This window comes from Magnolia sinica, chromosome 9 (genome assembly GCF_029962835.1).
Source record: "Magnolia sinica isolate HGM2019 chromosome 9, MsV1, whole genome shotgun sequence".
NCBI lineage: Eukaryota > Viridiplantae > Streptophyta > Magnoliopsida > Magnoliales > Magnoliaceae > Magnolia > Magnolia sinica.
In genome coordinates, this window is record NC_080581.1 from 29,089,526 (window position 1) to 29,108,434 (window position 18,909).

Genomic DNA, 18,909 nt, shown 5'->3' on the forward strand with positions numbered 1-18,909 from the left:
TTATATAACTTTTTAATTTTTCTTTTCAAAATACAAAATCTAATTTTCTTTTTTTAAAAATATATTTTTTTACAATTTGTCAATTTTTTCACAATTTTGTTTAATTTTTTAAATTTTCTTTTTCAAAATATCATTTTTTAAATATCACTTTTGTTATATAACTTTTTATGTTTTCTTTTCAAAATACAAAATCTAGTTTTTTTTTAAAAAATATATATATATTTTTTTGCAATTTGATAATTTTTTTACAATTTTGTTTAATTTTTTAAATTTTCTTTTTCAAAAAATCATTTTTTAATTATCACTTTTGTTACACAACTTTTTAATTTTTCTTTTCAAAATACAAAATCTAGTTTTCTTTTTTAAAATATATATTTTTTTGCAATTTGACAATTTTTTTTACAATTTTGTTTAATTTTTTAAATTTTCTTTGTCAAAATATCATTTTCTTATCGATTTTTTTTTTTTTTTCAAAATTATCAACATTATTAAAAGTTCTTAACTTTTATTTCAAAATCTAGATTTTTATAAAATTACATTTTTTTTCAAAATCTAAATTTTTTTCTTCAACATTGTTAGTTATTTTTAAGTTTTTTAACCTTTTTGATTTTCGAAATTCATAATTTATATTATTCTTAATGTTTGACTTGAGCCGTCTCTAATGCAGACGGTCATGAACAGTCTCAAATAACCATAATAAGACGGCTAAGGACCGTCTCTAACAGAGACGGTCATTGACAGTCTCCAATAGAGACTGCTAAGGACCGTCCCTAATCCAGCCTATTTTTTCCTCACTTCCAACACTAGTAAAAGACGGCCATCAGCCGTCTATAATTGAGACGGTTAATGACAGTCTCAGATTACCAGTATGAGACAGCCAATGACCGTCTCTACTAGAGACGGTCCTTGACAGTCTCAAATTACCAGTAAGAGACAGTCAATAACCGTCTCTAATAGGGACGGTCTTTGACCGTCTCAAATTCCACCATATAAGACGGTCAGGGACCGTCTCTTATTCCTGACGGTCAATGGCCGTCTTTTATCTACAGATAACGACGGTTTTTGACCGTCTTAAATGATTTTTCAACGTTCAAATTTTTAGGACAATAATAAGGACGGTCAAGGGCCGTTTAAAAATTTAGAGATGGTTTACGGCCGTCTCTAAAGCGTCTTTAAACCAAGCAATTTTAGAGACGGTCCAGAACCGTCTCTAAATCCGTCATTTTTTTTCATTTTTCACGTAGTGACATATAGCAGTGGTGATAATGGTTCCCCCATAGTTAAAAATTTAGAGGGTCTACCATAGCATTTATTTCCCATCCAGACCATTCATAAGGTCACTAAAAAAAATTGGACGGGGAAAAGAAATATATCATATTGATCCAACACTTCTGTTGTATCCCATAATGGCGTTTCAATGGTAGACGTTCAACACCACTGCTTTCTGTAATGTGGTCCACTTGATATCAGAGATCTATCTTATTGTTGATCTCAAGCTTTAAAATTATCCGTCAAATGGTTGGATGTTGTAGCTGCAGCACATAAACGATGGCAGATTCCTAATAACTAGATCTGTCTTGTTTTTGGTCTAAAGCCCAAGGACAGAGCTCACCAAATGTGTAGAGGGTCTGGGTAAAACACATGGGGCATGGTGGGCCCACGTCCAATCTGATGGACGGCTTGGACATCGTGGTTGTTGAACCGTCCAACAACTAGATGGTGCAAATGTAACATACATCATGGTGAGATCCACGTAGTGGCCCACCTCAAGTACATAAGGTATATATATATAATATTAAAATATTATATATATATATATATATACACACACACACCAATGGTAAGGATTGCCCTACCGTCCAGACCCATCTGGACGGTAGGTTACATATTATAAGGTGGGTCCCACGTATGCTTAAACATCCCACATCCTTCACTCCACTGAGTATATATATACATATATATAATATACTATATATATATATATATATATATATACACACACACACACACTAACGAGAGTGCCCACCGTTACACGGTGTGGATTAAAATACATACTTCAAGTGGTCCACACACGTTAAGGTGGACCCCACCATCCTGTCCATCTGGACGATGGATATAGAGCATATACGTTTAGGTGGGGTCTACGTCCAGTGGACTGGACAATGAAGATATAACACATGTATCATGATAGGCCACCACAACTGCTGTGTACAGCAGCTACTTGCTGGCCACGTGTCCTACCAAATTGGACAGGCTGGGTGGATCGTTCAAAAAGGGTGGGTTCCCACCGTCCTTGCAATTGACGGTGGATAAGATCCATACACCACATGTGGTAGAACCCACATCTTGCTGACGTCAACCTCTCAGCAGCAACACTGTGTGAGGTGTGCCATCCAATCCTCTCATCAGGTGGGTCCCACGTGGGTGTGGCCCACCATAACATTTGTTATATTATAATATATTATATTATATAATATTATATATATATATATATATATATATATATATATATATATATATATATATATATATATATATATATATATATGTGCATGTGCGTTAGAGAGTGCAAAAAGGGACGGCTGACATACATCATGTGGTGGGGCCCATGGATCTAATTGACGGTCCAGCAGCTACGTGCTACTGGACGTCAAACCGATGGACGGTTCAAGTCCAATTTTCATGAGGTGGGTCCACACATGTGGGACCCACCAAGTTAGTTTGCTAGTATACACCTACATCAGTCCACACACTTCATGTTAGCCACCACCAATAGGGATCAAGACCCCAAGTGTTGAAATGAGGTATCTCCACTGCGTCTGCCAGCTGAGCTATGGATATGAGTACCATAGACAGCCCAAAGGTAAGCGGGTTTCATGGTGGGTCCCACCATTCATGCTGGACGGTGCGAATAAAATACAAAATGGTGGGGCCCACCTCATCAAAATGGATAGAAAGAGAGGGGGAGAGAGAGAAAGAGAGAGAGACGGTGATGGAGGGACCCCACCATTATGGGTCCCTCATGATTACAACATATACATCATAATGGGTCCCACCTACAAGCGGACCCTTAAATACAAATCGACAGTAGAACACCCACCTATTGCACTCTTCCTTGATCTCTTGGACTCCTATGCTCCTTGTCTTCAACTTTAATGGAGGTTGATGGAGTTTTGATGGTGAGGATGAGAGATGAGAGGGTGGGCCACACTTGGCCTTTGGGAGAGTTGAGGAGGCTTGGACGTTTAAGGTTCTTAGTTACTTGGAAGTGAAGAGATGGAATGAGAGAGAGGGAAGGAATGGCTAAAAGGGATGGGGTGATGTGGTGGTTGTAAGGAATGTATGGGTTTGTTTGATTTTTTGTAAAAGAGGGATGGTGAGGGGAGAGAAAGTTGACATAAGGGAAAAGGAGGGATGGGTTGGTTGTACTTGGGGTAAGGTGTGTACTTGACTTGGGTGATTGATTGATTGATAGGACACATTGTAGAGATTCCCTCGAAATTCACATTGCACAGCGTTTTCCTCGAACTAAATGCGTGCCCATATCTCCTAGCCTGGGTCTCGCCTCGGCGCGCAAGATGCAGCATCGGAACCGCGGTGACGGCGCGGTCGCAATGATAGAAGTTTCGAGTCGAGCCGACTCTGATATGTAGGACTCGGCTTAGAATCACACGCAAACATCGGATACAGGTCGATGGTCGCCGAAATTTGACCGGGAGGACCGCGGAAGCGTATAGAACGATACGGTCTAGGATACGGGCCTTACAGTCAAAATCCACATACCCTACTAACTTTGTCCCTATTTTCTCAAAAGTTAAGACTTAGTCTTTCATACCTCAAATATATCGAAGTAGCCATTTCACCGCTTCCCAATGTTACTTGTCGAGGTTTGACATGTATCTGCTCACAACACTGACTGCCTATGAAATATCCGGCCTTGTACAGACCATGACATACATTAAACTACCAACTGCATTCGAATAGGGCACATGAGACATATCCTGCTTTTCCTCATTGGATTTAGGACATTGTTCTGAGGAAAGCTTGAAGTGAGCCGTGTGGGGAACGCTTACCGACTTTACCTAGTCCATCCCATACTTGATCAATACCTTTTCAAGGTATTCTGTCTGTGATAACCAAAGCCTGCTCCTCTTCTTGTCTCTATGAATATCTATACCGAGAACCCTCTTTACAGCCCTCAGATCTTTCATCTCGAATGTCCCTGATAACTGAGTCTTCAGTACGTTGATTTCAGACATATCATGACAGGCGATCAACATATCATCAACATATAGTACTATGATGATGAATTTTTCATCACTGAGTGTCTTGTAATAGACACAGTGACCGCATTCACTCCGAGTAATTTTCTGACTCACCATGGAAGAATCAAATTTTTTATACCACTGCCTAGGCGACTGTTTCAGGCCGTACAACGACATCATTAACCTGCAAACCTTTTTCTCTGCCCCTTTAACTTTGTAGTCCTCTGGTTGTTTCATGTAGATCTGCTCTTCCAATTCCCCATGTAGGAATGCAGTCTTCACATCCATCTGTTCTAACTCGAGATCGTATTGGGCAACCAGCGCCAACACGAATCTGATAGATACCTGCTTAACCACCGGCGCGAATATCTCTGTGAAGTTGATTCCTTCTCTCTGAGCATAACCCTTCGTTACCAACCTTGTTTTGTATTTATCCTGTTTCTTTTTGAATAACCACTTGCATCTGATCGCTTTTCGGCCCAGAGGAAGCTCCACTAGCTCTCATGTGTGATTTTTGTGCAACGAGTCCATCTCATCATCCATCGTGCCTTCCACTTTTCTGTATCAGGCTCATCAAAAGCCTCCTGAATAGTAGACGGGTCCCCCTCATCTGTAATGAGGGCATATGCAATATTAGAGTCGTCCCTATATCTTGCCGGTAACCTGCGATCATGCGATGGGTTCCTTCTCACAGGTGGCTGCTTCACTTGACCTTGTACCTCTGTCTTCGCATCTATCTCTGTCTGTGTATCATCTGCATCAATCTGTACGTCTATGATCACCTTTTTCGATTTCTCTTGCTCCTTTTGATCATTCTTGCAAAATAGGGAGCTTTCATCGAATCTGACGTCACGGCTAGTGATGACCTTACGTGTGACCTTGTTGAATAATCTGTAACCTTTTACACCAATACCATAGCCAACAAAGATATACTTTTTGGCCATATGATCTAGCTTATCTCTCTCAACTGACAGTACATGAGAGTAGGCATCACAACCAAATATGTGTAGATCTGAGTAGTCGAGTTTCTGACCACTCTATACTTCCTCTGGGATTTTACATTCGATTGCCGTTGAAGGAGAACAGTTCACCAAATAACAAGTTGTGTTAACAGCCTCAGTCCATAGGTCTTTGCCCAATGTAACATTACTTAACATGCATCTGACCCTCTCCAAGAGAGTCCGATTCATTTGCTCAGCCACACCGTTTTGCTCGAGCGTGTGGCACATTGTGTTGTGCCTGATGATCCCTTCATCCTTACAATAATCATTAAATTTGGTGGAAGTAAATTCTCCACCATTGTCAGTCCTTAAAACCTTTATTTTTTACCCTGACTGTTTTTCTACCATTACCTTCCATTGCTTGAATATGGTAAAAACTTCGGATTTACGTTTCATGAAGTAAACTCAAACTTTCCTGGAGTAGTCGTCAATGAATGAAACAAACCATGACGACCACCCAATGGAAACTTCTGACAATGGCCCCCATACGTCAGAGTACACATAATCAAGCACTCCCTTACAAACATGTTTTCCAGATTTAAAAGACAGTCTAGATTGCTTACCATATATACAATGCTCGCATATATCGAAATCAGAATTTTTAAAAACTGGAATCAAACACCGATAAGAAAGTACCTTCATGCCTTGCTCGCTCATATGGCCCAGACGAGCATGCCACATACGTAGAGACGTGGAGTCTGCAATAGCTGCTGCCGCTCCACTTGCTGAAGTGCTCCTAATCAACCTGTAAAGGTTTCCATGCCTCTGCGCTCTCATAACCATGAGTGCCTCTTTTGAAACTTTAAGGACACCATCAATACCAATGAACCTGCACCCTATAGCCTTGAGTGCACCGAGAGAAATCAGACTTTTCTTCATATTAGGAACGTGCCTGACGTCAGTCAAGGTACGCTCCATCCCATCAAACATCTTGATACTCACTGTGTCAATAGCCACAACATTACAGGCATTGTCATTGCCCACAAAAACCTGTCCACCATCACATTCCTTGTAAATGTCGAACCAACTCCGATGAGGAGTCATGTGATAAGACGCTCCTATGTCAAGTATCCACTCATCTTTATGATTGTCGTGTAAGTGACCAATCATGGAAACAAACAGAACATCACCACCACTTGATTCTTCATCAGATGTGACCACATTGGCCTCCTTGGAAGAAGCTGCTGAATTTTCTTTCTTCGTTTTAGGATTTCTACAACCCTTCTTCATGTGTCCAGACAACCCATAATTCCAATACTTTAATTTTCCTTTGCCCTTGCCCTTGGATTTGGATATAGGTCTTGAGGATCCTTTACCTCTCTCAGAATCTCTGTCCCTCATAATCAGTGCATCAGAAGATGCCCCCATGTCACGGTTTAACTTTCTCATAGCCTTTCCTTGAAGGGCTGAGATAACGGTGCCAATACTTAGGGTTTTATTTGCGGTGCACATCGTGTCCCTAAAAGACTCATATGATACAGGAAGAGAATTCAATAATATACATACATGTTCCTCATCTTTGACCACTTCCTCCATATCCAGCAATTTGCACATCAATTTATTAAAGTTGCTGATATGGGCTTCTAGATCTCCACCCTCTGCCATCTTGAAGGTATAACATTGTAGCTTCAAGTGCTGGCGATTTTCAGAGGACTTCTTTGCATAGATGTTCTCTAACTTCGCCCACAAACTAGCCGCAATTTTCTCCCTCAAAAACATTATAAAGAACCTCATCTGTGAGACATAAACAGATAGAGGCAAAAACATTACTATCAAGGTTTTTCCATTCATCATCTTTCATGGTAGATTTTCGCTCCTCAAGAGCCTTAATCTCGCCTTACTTGGTTAACAGGCTAACCATCTTAACCTTCCATAACTAAAAATTATTTTTACCCGAGTACTTCTCAATATCAAACTTGTCGTTTCCCATTATTATTAATCCTGCAGATTCAGACCTGTGCCCCAACGATTGCTCTGATACCACTTGTTGGGGATTTGCTCTGCTGAATCACACAGATCTAGATCTAGGATATCAATTCAATAGTAACAAGCAATCACAGAAGAACACAAAGTTTTAACGTGGAAAACCGTTACGAGAAAAAAACCACGGCACAAAGTGACAGAAATCCACTATAAAAGAAAGTTATAAGAGAGAGGACTTACCCGATTCAAACAACCTTAAATCTCACCCTTGCTATACCAGTTGATAACACTAGAACCCTTTTAGAAAGCTTTAAAATAATTTTCCCTCTACTAGAAAAGCCCTAGGGACCCCTATTTATAGTTTAGGCAACTTTCTTTCGCACCTTGCGAAAGACTGACTCAAAATTTCACAGTCCGCATCAGATTCGGAAATGAATCTGCGTAACTACGACTAGTCGAACCGAGGCTACGACTGGTTATAAGACCCCTACGACCGGTCGAAACATCCTCACGACTGGTCGAGCAGCCTGGACACCAAAAATCCCAAGTCGCTGGACTTTGAGTCAAGCAGGCTATGACTGGTCGTGTAACTCCCACGACTGGTCATAGCAGTCTCACGACCAATCGTACACGATAATTTTCAGATTTAAGACATCTGACAACAAAAACAAGTTGAAAAAATGGAAGACTTCGACGTATGCTCAGAGGTGCTATAATGCAGGTCGGTGTGGATTAGTGTTTATAGATGTTTGGTTTTAGTGTGTCCAAAGTCTTCGTACTCTGATGCAACATCTTTATAAGTGGATACACACCTACACGTAGTTCAGTGAAAGCGTTTGACGTATATTCGAAGGGTTTGTAGTGCAAGTCAGAGTGAATCGATGCTATTTTGTGTGCATCATGACGTTGGTATGGGGTTTGAGTGTATTCGGAGTTTTCGCACGCTTATGTAACATCTTCTCAATTTAATACACACAAATTCCTTGTTCGACAAAAGTGTTCGATGTGCGTTCGAAGGGGTTACAGTGTAAGTCGGAGTAGATTAACACTATTTTAGGAATTCGGTGTAGGTCGATGTGCGTCGGTGTGGGGTTCAATTGTTTTATGAGTCTTCGTACCCTGATGCAGCGTCTTCTCAGGTGGATACGCACCCACTTGTAGTTCGGTAAAAGCGTTTGACATGTATTCAAAGGGGTTATAGTTCAAGTCAGAGTGGATTATTGTTATTTTAAGTATTCGGTTTTGGGTCGGTTTGCATTAGTGTGGGGTTTGATTGTTTCCGGAGTCTTCGTACCCTAATGCAACATTTTCTTAAGTGGATATGCACCCACTCGTAGTTCAATGAAAGCGTTCGACATGCATTCGAAGGGGCTGCAATGCAAGTCAGAGTGAATCAATGCTATTTTAGGAGTTTAGTATGGGTCGGTGTTGTTAAATGGATATGCACCCACTCGTAGTTCGGTGAAAGTGTTCGACATGCATTTTAAGGGGTCGTAGTGCAAGTCAGATTGAATCAATGCTATTATAGGGGTTTCGTATGCGTCAATGTGGGGTTCGAGTGTATTTGAAGTCTCCTCGTCCTGATATAACATATTCTCAATCGGATACACACTCATTACTAGTTTGAAGAAGCGGTTCGATGTGCATTTGAATGAGATGTAGTGTAATTAGGAGTGGATCAACACTATTTTAAGGGTTTGGTGTGGGTTGGTGTGCGTGGATGTGGGGTTCGATTATTTTTGAAGTCTCCACGCCCCGATGTAGCATCTTCTCAGGTAGACATACACCCACTCGTAGTTCGATGAAAGCTTTGATGTGCATTCAAAGGGGTTACAGTTCAAGTCGGATATATAGGATTAATGATATTTTAGGTATTCAGGGTAAGTTGGTGTTTGTCGGTGTAGGGTTAGAGTGTTTCCAAAGTCTCCATACCCTGATGCAACGTCTTCTTATGTGGTTGTCAGTGTAGGGTTAGAGTGTTTCCAAAGTCTCTACACCCATTCATACTTCGAAGAAATCGTTTGACATGCGTTCTAAGGGGTTGAAGTGCAAGTCGAAGTGGATCGACACTATTTTAGGGGTTCAGTGTCAGTTGGTGTGCGTTAGTGTGGGGTTCAATTGTTTCCAAAGTCTCCATACCCTAATGTAATGTCTTCTTAGGTGGATACACACCCCACTCGTAATTCGGTGAAGGTGTTCAATGTGCGTTCGAAGGGGCTGCAGTGAAAGTTAGAGTGGATTGATGTTATTTTAGAGGTTTGGGGTGAGTCAGTGTCTATTGGTGTGGGGTTCAATTATTTCTAGAGTCTCCATACCCTTGTGCAACGTCTTCACAGGTGGATACACACACATTTGTAGATCGATGAAAGTGTTCGACGTTCTTTCGAATGGGTTATAGTGCAAGTCAGAGTGCATCAGTGCTATTTTAGGGGTTCTGTGTGGGACGGTATTCTTCAATGTGAGGTTAGAATATTTTCGAAGTCTTCGTACTCTGAGACGGCATCTTCTTAGTTAGATACACACCCACTTATAGTTCGGTGAAAGAGTTTGATGTGTGTTCGAAGGGGGGATGCACTGTAAGTCAGAGTGGATTAGCACTAGTTTAAGGGTTCAGTGTGGGTCAATGTGCATCGGAGTGTGTGGTTCGATTGTTTCCAAAGTCTTTGTACCCTGATGCAACATCTTCTCAAGCAGATACGCTCCCACTTGTAGTTTGATGAAAGCATCCAGTGTGCGTCCGAAGGGTTCGCAGTACACGTCAGAGTGGATCAGTGATATTTTATGTGTTCGGTGTGCCTAGGTGTGGGATTCAATTGTTTCTTGAGCCTTCATAACCTGATGCAACATCTACTTAGGTGGATACATGACCACTCGTGGTTTAGTGAAAGCGTTTGTCGTGCGTTCAAAGGGGCTGCAGTGTAGGTTGGATCGACGTATGTTATATGGGGCATGCCTTGATGAACGTGTTGCATATCCATATTGTCTATCTGTTTCATTAGGCCATTTGAGTATGATATATCAGCTATAAGCTTATTAAAATCTCCAATGGACCACACCAATGGACAAAAATGATGAATGTCTATTAAGACTATTTTGTAAAAAACAAGCGAACCTTATGATGTGGTCCACTTATGATATGGATTTACCTCTTTTTTTGGCCTAATGCCTTAAATTGTTATGGAAGAAAAGATGGACCGACATGATCCCAAAATTGAATCACCGCCAAAGCTCAATTAGACCCACTAAAGGAAATAGCGCAGAAATGATGTATACTGTTGAAACGTCCCAAAGGCCCACATTGTTGTTTATTTATCATCCAACATGTCCATAAGTACCGACAGACATGGATGAAGTGAAAGCACAAATATCAGATTCTAGGTCGCTTCAATCCCTACTATTTGGCCCATGTGACTTTTTTATCTACCTGATTTTAACTTTCGAAAGCGGATTGGGAGAGATTCCAAGGTTCACCCGAGTTATGAATTTGGCTGCACATCAGAGTCAGGCCCAATAAAATTGTGGTGGACAGGTTGGATGAAACTTACACGTCAAAGCTCGATCCTATTAATGTAATAAAGAAAACACTGAAATGAATGGCATGGATAAAATAAATAAATAAACTGTGTGGTCCAGTTGAGGTTTGGATGTGTCTCATTTTTTGACTAAGGCCTGAAATGACCTGGAAAAATAGATAAATGGCATGGATAAAACAAATACATCAAGTTGGGGCACACGGAGAAGTGTCCAGTAGCCACCTCGCTATTGTCAGCGTCAGAAGGCAATCCTGTAACCAGATTGCCTGCAAAAGCCTTTCATTGGGATGCTAGGTGGAGCCCATCGCGATGTTGGCGAGGAATCCAACCCATTCATCTGTTATGCGAAGCTAATTTCGGGACATGCAACCAAAATTAAGAAGGTTTTAAAACTCAAGTGGACCATACTAGAGGAAAAAGTAGTGACCACTGTTGAAACATTTCTATGGTCACGAGAGTTTTACATTAGGATAAGTTTTTTTTATGTGTTTTCACTTCATCCCAGTGGTAATGTAAACACCAAGCTAGAGATTTCCATGGTAGGCATTTCTTTCTCAATTTTTCCTCTGGTGGCCCACTTGAGATTTGAATCCGCCTCATTTTTTGTCTTATTTCATAAAATGATCTCTCAAAATGGATGGGCAGGTGGATTTCTCACCAACATTACGGTGGGCACCACTCACCATCTCAGCGCAGGAAGGAAATCCCCTTCCTGCAATCTGTGTACGTCATAGCAGAGGCCGGATTCCACTCCAAGCATTTGTGGGGCCCACCTTAATGTTTGTGACAAATCTACAATAGTTATCCATTTTTCTGGATCATTTTACGAAGGACAAAAAGTTAAGCAGATTAAAGCTCAAGTGGGCCATAGGACTGCAAGGAAAGAGAAATAGCTACCGTTGAAAACTCCCTAGGTCCATCGTGATGTTTATATGAAATCCTTACTGTTCACAAGGTCATTATCATGAGATGAACTGAAAATCCAAATATATTAGCCTGATCTAATTTTTTTTCTGGCCCTATGAATGTTTCAGAACGTTGGACGTTTAATCTCATCGTTTTTTTGTTGTGCGGCCAGTTCAAATTTGGATCTGCCTCATTTTTCGTTCCATGTGTATAATGATTTGGCAAAACAAATGGCCCCACCTAGTTTACGGTGGAAATAAGTTCCGACCAAAAAAATGGCCGATTTTTTGTTTTTTTTTTTTTTTGGGCTGAGAACTACAGTGTGCGTGTAGGTGTTAACAAAACTGATTTTTTTTTTTTTTTTTTAAATTTATTTTTTAAATTTTTTTTCAGAGTACCTTGCTTCACAAAATGATGGAAATATCCATTCAATGGGTAAAATAGGGTCGGGGTCTTGTCCTCGTGGTATGCCGCACCTGATAGTTGAATTGAAATAAATTTTGGACACTAGAAAAACATTGTTAGGCATGCCTGATGAACGGGTTGAATTGCATGCACCCACCAACTAGAGACGCAGAGATTGCAGTGTACTTTTACCTAAACCGACAAGAACCAACTAGAGACGCAGAGATTGTAGTGTACTTTTACCTAAACCGACAATAGCTTGGAGTAGATCCGGCATGTTTGTTAAATCTGAAAACCGAAGTATCAATCTGAATATGAAGTTTGAATCTACAGTCCGAAAACTAACGGTGAATATATAGAACAACTAGTTTGTTAACTAAGGTATGAAATATTTGAAATATGTTAATTTGACACATTTACCCATACTGAATCCCTATCATTAAAATTTCACAGATTTCATGGAAATGTTTATTTGCTATCCAACCTGTTGATATGCTAGGTGGGGCCCACCGTGATGTTAGTGAGAAATCTACCCATCCATCCATTTTGTGAGCTCATTTTATGACACATGACCAAATATGAGGTATCCAAAACTCAAGTGAGCCACATGAGAGGGAAAATTGGAGAAAGAAATGTCTACGTTAAAACTTTCCTTGGCTCTACCTTGATGTTTATATGCCATCCAAATCGTTTATAAGATCATGAAAATTGGGATGAAGTGACAAAAAATAAAATACTTGGGCTGATACAAAACTTTTGTGGCCATACTAATGTTTCAATAGTGGTCATTGAATCTCTACTATTTCCCTCTGGCGTGGCCCACTTGAGTTTTGGATCCACTTCATTTTTCGTATCATAGTCTAAAACGAGCTAGTAAAACATATGAATGGGGTGGATTTTGCACAAACCTCATGGTAGAACCTGTAGTTAAGGGTCCCACCCTCCTCGGTGGATCCGGGTCGCACCTAATCCGCTCGCCCAGATCTGGACCCAGATTTCCTGCCAAAGACTCTCGCAGGAAGTTCCGGCACTGGAAACCTATATGGGGCCCAGCATGATGATTGTGAGAAATCCACCCTGTCCATCCATTTTATGAGATCATTTTAGCATATAGGGCCAAAAATGAGCCGGATCCAATACTCAAATGGGATGAAGCCGTGATGATGGAACGTCCATAGTTGAAATATTTTTGAGGCCATAGAAGTTTTGAATGGGTCTAATATTGATGATTTCAGTTCATCTCGGTAGGAATGAAGTTAGGACGGTATCGATGGCATGTAAACATCACGGTGGACGAGGTTTCAACTATATGAATTTCCCAACCCTCTTTTTCCTTTAATGCGGCTCACTTGAATCTCGTCTGTTGCTCAATTTTTTGTCTCAAGTAGTAAAATGAGCAAAAAAAAAAAATAGATGGACTGATTAGATTTATCATAAGCATCACGATGAGCCCCAGTAAAAGACTGGCACAAAGAATTGGCGTCCCAACTCTCATGATTGCATACCATGTCCTGCTAGGATCTACCCAGAGATGGATATTCAAGGGCTTTGTGGGGCCTATCATGATATATATGTTTTATCCACACCTATCATTCATTTTTTACTTATCATTATCATTACTAAGATAAAAATGGGGTAGATATACGACTTAAGTAGGCCACACTACAAGGAACAATGGAAATTGGGTGCATACAATTGAAACCTTCTTCGGGCCACAGAAGGCCTTGATCAAGTTGATTTTTATGTTTTCTCTTCATCCAGGTCTGTGTGACCTTATGAAGAGGTTAGATAGCAAATAACATCACAGCGGACCTTTGGAAGGTTTTAACGGTAATCATTCTATTCCCACTACTTTCTGTGGTGTGGTTGACTTGAACTTTGGATGTGCATATATTTTTTAGGATCATGCTTTAGAATGATATAAAAAGTTGATGGATGGTATGGATGTAACACATAAATTATGGTGGGCCTAAAAAAGTGTCACACATTAGAAGTTGGATTGTTTATTAGGTAAATATGAATATCTTTATTGGCACGTGGCAATATTGGATTAAAAAACAAAAAAAAAAAAAAAACAAAAAAAAAAAAAAAAAAGTTCCCGTAGTGCCTTCTACATTCACCGTTAAGTAAAACCTCATTCACCCAAAAATTTCAACATAACTGATGGAACGCTTTCCTCATTCGGCGTTAACAAATGCCTCTAAACATCGCTGGCTTTTCAGATTCCCTATCATTTGAAAATTTCCCACGCACCAGACGAGCCTAAGAAAAAAAAATAGAGGCTAGATCAACTGGAAATGTTGCTATGATGAGCTTATCCTATAAATTATTGTATGTCTCCACCTTTTTCACTCATGAGATCTAATTTGATCATCAATTGCCTCAATCGAGCTTGTTCTTCGTGACAAAAAAAAAATAAATAAATAAAATCACTTGAACGCTGATCTCGGGAAGATAAGTTTTCCACCCTTCTTTGCTCTTCGATGGGCTTTTTTGTCATTTGGTAAAAATGTTCAATACTCTCGACTTCGGGCATATTTGTTAAATCTGAAATCGGAAGTGTGAATCTGAAATCTGAATCTGAAGTCGGGAAACTAATAGTAAATCTAGAATAACTTATTTTTTAACTAACGTCTGAAATGTTTGAAATATATTAATTTGATACATTTACCCATATGAAACAATTTTGATTGAATTCTTACCTTTAAAAACTCCATGAATTTCACTGAAATGTTTATTTGTCATCCAACATATTGAAAAGGTCACAAACAGCTAGATGAAGAGATGACATAAATATCAACATAATTAATCCAAAGCTTTTGTGGCCCAAAAGAATTTTTAAATGGTTAATCACCACTATTTCCTATACAAAGGTCCATCTAAGATTTGAAGATAATTTATTTTTTGGATCATGCCTTAAAATAAGCTTTCAATATAGATGGACAATATGGATGTATTCACATATATCACAGTAAGCCCTGCAGTCAGGGTCCCACCCACCTCAGTGGATCCAGGGTCGTACCAAATCCGCTCCCCCAGATTGGGGAGGCAGATTGGCTAGTTAGCCTACCACTAGCCAATGGCTATTGGTCAGTGTTATGAGGACTCCACTATGATGTATTCATTTCATCCACTCTGTCCATTCATGTTTACAGGTCATTTTATAGCATGATCCTAAAAATGAAGTATATCCAAATATCAAGTGGATCACATCATAGGAAACAATGTTGATCGATTGCCCACCATTAAAAATGTATTGGGCCCACAAAAGTTTTGGATCAAGTCGATATTTGTTTTTCCCTTCAATCTAGGTCTGTATGACCTAATCAACAGGTTTGAAGTCAAATAAACATTATAGTGGTCACTAAAAGATTTTTTGTGGTGAGCGCTTAATCACAATTGTTTTCCTTTGTTGTGGTCCACCTGAGATTTATATATGCCTCATTTTTTATATCAATGATCTATTAAATGATCTAGAAAAATGGATGAATGGCATAGATGAAACACTTTCATCATGGTGGGTCCACAAAGCACCAACCACTAGCCACCTGATTAGTGGCACCGTCACTAGCCAAACCATGTCACCAGGTGTGAGCTGGATTTCATAGGAAAGCCTTTCCCGGAAAGTCCACCACTGGAAATCTAGGTGGGGCCCATCGTGTGTTTATGTGAAATCTACTCCGTCCATCCATTTTGTGAGATCATTTTAGGACATAATGCTAAAAATGAGTCATATCCAATACTCAAATGGGCAGAAAATGTGAGGATTGGATGTCCATAATTAAAATATTTGTGAGGCCACAGAAGTTTTCAATCATGCTAATATTTGTGGTTTGAGTTCACCTCACTAGGAATTGAAATTGCGGTAATAAGCCGCAATGCGTCTAAGTGCGGAATATAACGGAGTTAAAGAAAGTAGATTAAGTCCTTGGGGGTGATTAGGACTAATTTAAAAATTATGCCAATTTAAAATCATAATTTCCTAACTTGAACTAATTTTCAATTAAACTAAGCAAGACAATCTAACTCTAAAGGCTTCCAAGCCAATAGAGGGTCCAATCACATAGGCTGCACTAGATATGCAAGTTAAGCTAGAGTGCGTGGGATGTGATTCCTATTAATCCTAAACATTCATACAATCATGCATCATATTTAAACATTCAAGACATATAAACATAATTGAATAAATGCGCAAATAGCAATCCCAAACACAATTATATATAGTTGTTCAGCTACATACCTACTCTACTCCCGGCGGACGTACTCAACCCATTAGTGTATCGGATTTCACTATTAGAGGTTTTAAATAAGGTCAACCTCTAACCTTGATAGCCCTACACAAGGACTCTAAAGTTTATGCCCTACATAAGACCAAGGGTCCTACACAAGCACCCAAGTTCATGTCCTACACAGGGACAGGGGTCCTAATCCTGAACCCGACAATTTAGGCCACACAGGCCAAGGTCCTAATCAAGAACGAACACAACCTCTTACACTCCAACCTACAGAAGGATGAAGTACAAACTGAACTCTTACACTTGACACTTACTTGTCGGATTGTGATGCTTCTCTTAGATTGCTTAATCTCTGCTCTCCCATGCTTCAATCAGTTTTCCGATGCTCCCCCGATCATGCTGCCAATGCTTTGCTAAGGCTTCAATTCCACGATCAATCACCTTGCATATGATGTTCTTCAAGATGACCAAGGTGATAGGAGTGAGTTGAATCTTCTACAACTAATGGGTAATTGTTTATCCTAATGGATTCAACTATACAGGTCTCCTAGAAGATTTGGACAATAATTTACCAAGAATACTTAAGTCCAATCTCTAGGAAATGGAGGAGTTGAAGCACATCTCAATGTTGAGGTTGGAATCCTCATTAGATTGTAATATCAAAGTAGATGGCTTAGAACTTAATGAAATAGAGGCTTAGGATGAGGGATTTGCATATGAAATCACCGTACCTTATATTGCTCTAAAAACCCATGCCAATGCTCGATAACTGACTGCCATTTATAAAAAGTTTAAGCTCCAACAGTTAAAAAATGGACAGAATATGAGCAGAAAATGTCTTGTTGATGCTATCGAAGGGTCTTCGATGCCATCAATGAACAATCTTCCATGACATCGAAATAGTTTCGATGCTATTGAAAAAATCAGGAGAAATTTCAAGAACCTTGCTGGATAAATCTGGATCTCAAATCAATGCCATCAAGAATTCCAACCAAACTTCCAGATTGGTTGTTGGACTTCCCTAATTCTCAATCAATGCCATCGACCAGGTTTCGATGCCATTGAATACTATTCGATGGCAGCTTGATGCATCGGATATGTTGTTTTGGGCTATCTTTTATACAGTAGATCTGTATCTCTTCTAGCCTTCTTTATCATGATTTTCTTGGTCTCCTAAGGCTAAGGGATAATCAAATTAATATTCCTAGTAAGTCAAGATCATCTAAAGGCCATATGGTTGTTTTGGGTTAAGGGTTATAGTAGGCATCTCTTTTACCTGTAATGCTCCTTGATGCTTCTACTCCGCTTGTGTCTTCAGTCTTCACTTTCCAAAGGCTCAACTGACTACATGACACAATGGTTCATATGATTGACAAACCAGGGTGCAAAAATGAATACACTAATAGGGATGACAGTATGAACGGTGTTGAAGGCGTTTAAGCATTACTATCGACCCCGGGGAGGTTTCAACGATAGGAATTTTCCTACCCACCTTTTCCTTTAGTGCGGCCCACAAAAATAACAGATTGTTCAATTGGTTCAGTCCAACCGAAAGTGCACAAAATAGCCCAGCAAGAAACTGTGATTTTTAGACATAATTCCGCTCGACCTTTAGTGAACAAAACAGTTTAGCAAGAAATTGTGATTTTCAAACATAATTCTGCTCGACCTTCAGTGCGATCAAAGGCAGGTTCGATGCGACCTAAGGAAGATAGAGACTTCGGATGTAAATTGAGAAAATTTGAATACACCAAGAGACTAATTCTGTCGATCAAAGTGATGTTCGATACAACCGAAGGCTACAGTCAGCTGTATTCGAAGCGTAATAAAAGTATGAAAATTGAAGTCGGTGTTGTTCGTCATTGTTTTCTCAAACAGGGCATGGTTTCTCCATGGCCAAATTTACTTCTCTATGTGGTAGAGGAGACAGGGCATAACTTTTCTCCCAACTGTTACTTTGGTGTGTGTTTCATCTGAATCAAATGTCAGCCTGTTTTTTAGACTTGGGCCTAACAAGAGATTACACATTTAATGGTTTGAATGGATTTGAGTTACAATACATTGAAGCTATATGGGGCCCACTGTGAGATTTAAGTGACATAGATCTTCATTAGATGCACTGCTCCACACAGGCCTAGATCCTAAAATTAGTTGATCCATAAGTCAGGTGTGTTGCATCAAAGATATATAAAAATGGGGAACATTTGGGTTGCACTGCCTCAACCCATCTGTTGGACATCCTTGTATGTTCTTGTTCAGATGATCCCAACCATTAAATCTGGTGGATACTAAAATGTAGATGGGCCAAGGATCAAAGTTAATACTGATTGGTCATCATAGTCAGCCAATGAATTTACTTTTTCCTATTAAATGCAGACTATTTATTGCTTTCGACCTTCTTCTGGATCCAATAGAGATTCCCAGTAATTGACGCTGAAGGCCTAGAAATGTAAATGATTCATGAAGTCTGCTCTATGAGCTGCACCTGGATCAGATATAGAGAGTTTAGTTTTTTTCCTTGTTTGCAATTAGTTGGTTTCAAATAAAAGTTTGGAAAAGAGAACTCAGATGGCTGATCTCAAAGTGATCTACCAGTCCACTAGTAGGAAAGAGTTCAAAGAGGTGGCCAAAGACTACAAGG